The sequence below is a fragment of the Triticum urartu genome, chromosome 5A, assembly GCF_056163025.1.
Source record: "Triticum urartu cultivar PI428250 chromosome 5A, HENAU_Tu73, whole genome shotgun sequence".
NCBI lineage: Eukaryota > Viridiplantae > Streptophyta > Magnoliopsida > Poales > Poaceae > Triticum > Triticum urartu.
In genome coordinates this window covers 297,751,851-297,754,059 of record NC_141877.1, presented here as the reverse complement: position 1 = coordinate 297,754,059, position 2,209 = coordinate 297,751,851, and positions in this window count along the sequence as shown.

Below are 2,209 nucleotides of genomic sequence, written 5' to 3'. Positions count from 1 at the left end.
AATAGCTCTCAAGTCCTCGGACATTAACATTATCTTGGGTATGGACTGGATGTCAGCTCATTATGCTAAGATTGATTGTGCCACTAGAACCGTTCAACTTACTCACCCATCGGGCAAGACAGTCAATGTCTTAACTCGAGTGGCCAAGCGCCAGCTTTACTCCCTAAATGCCAACCCCCTTCCAGACCTTGAGGATATTCCGGTAGTCCGGGACTTTCCGGATGTCTTTCCAGAAGAACTGCCAGGTGTTCCACCTGACAGGGATGTCGAGTTTGTGATAGACCTTGTTCCAGGAACCGTTCCAATTTCTAGGAGACCCTATAAGATGGCACCCTTAGAACTAGCTGAGCTTAAGAACCAACTCGATGAGTCCTTGAAAAAGGGTTTCATCCGTCCTAGTTCCTCTCCTTGGGCTTGCCCTGTCCTCTTCGTCAAAAAGAAGGATGGAATAGATCGGATGGTTGTAGATTACCGACCTGTCAACTTGGTCACTATCAAGAACAAGTATCCGCTTCCCAGGATCAACGATCTGTATGATCAGCTCACTAGATCCTCAGTCTTTTCCAAGATGGATTTGAGGTTGGGCTACCAGCAAATCAAAATCAGAAATGGAGACATTCCCAAAACGGCCCTTGTTACTCGTTATGGCCAATACGAGTACACCGTTATGTCCTTCGGTTTAACCAATGCCCCAGCCACCTTCTCTCGGTTAATGAACTCGGTCTTCATGGAGTATTTGGATAAATTCGTCGTAGTTTACCTCGATGACATACTCATCTACTCCAAGAATGAAGAGGAACATGCCGAACATCTAAGGCTAGTATTGACGAAACTTCGAGAGCATCGCCTTTATGCCAAATTCTCCAAGTGTGAATTTTGGTTGCCAGAAGTGACCTATCTAGGTCATGTAATCTCTGGTAAGGGTATTGCTGTCAATCCCGAGCGAGTTCAAGCCGTCCTTGATTGGACTCCACCTGAGACGGTCAAGCAAGTTCAGAGCTTCCTTGGCTTAGCGACCTATTGCCGCCGCTTCGTTGAGAATTTCTCCAAGGTTGCTAAACCTCTAACTGAACTCCTCAAGAAAGATAAAAAGTTCGAGTGGACCCCACAGTGCGAGTTCAGCTTTCAGGAACTGAAAAGACGCCTGACATCTGCTCCCAAACTGGTACCACCAGATTTCTCCAAGGACTTTATTATCTATTGCGATGCCTCGCGACAAGGACTAGGTTGCATACTCATGCAAGATCGTCAGGCAATTGCCTATGCTTCACGGCAATTACACCCACATGAGGAAAACTATCCCACACATGATCTAGAGCTTGCAGCTGTAGTCCATGCACTCCAAACTTGGCGACATTACCTCCTCGGTAATCGTTGCGAGATCTTCATCGATCACCAAAGTTTGAAATATATCTTCGCCCAACCGGATTTGAATCTCAGGCAATGACGTTGGGTCGAGTTGATCTCGGATTATGACTTAGGAATAACTTACACCCCGGGCAAAGCCAATGTCATGGGTGATGCGCTAAGTCGTAAATCTTATTGTAACAACCTGATGTTACAACAAAGTCAACCACTTCTCCACGAGGAATTTCGTAAGCTCAATCTTCACATTGTTCCTCGAGGATTCCTATACACCCTGGTGACGAAACCTACCCTTACGGATCAGATCATCAAGGCACAGAAGGTAGATCCGGGAATCTCCCGTATTAAGAGGAACATTAAGAAAGGTGTCGGATTTCGGGTTCCGGCAGACCCTTGAGGTTCGAACACTAGGGTGCGCGCGGAGATTTCGCCTCCTACCTACCTGCACCCCTCCGCCTTGCTAGGATCTAAACTATCGAAAGAACAACACAAGAGACACAGGGTTTATACTGGTTCGGGCCACCGTTGTGGTGTAATACCCTACTCCAATGTGTGGTGTGTGGATTGCCTCTCGGGCTGACGATGATGAACAATACAAGGAAGAACAGCCTCGCGAGGGTCTGTTCTTGGCTGAGGCGATGAACTGCTGGGAGGAGCTTAGTTGCCTTTTCCTCTCTCTCTCTCTCTCTCTCTCTCTCTCTCTGCTTTCAACCAGCCGACCTCTCGCCATGTGGGTGGCTAATCCTATTTATAGAGGCCCTGGTCCTCTTCCCAAATATCGAGCGGGAAGGAAGCCAACAATGGCGGGCTAATTTGAAGGGGGACAACAAGTATCAGCTATCCT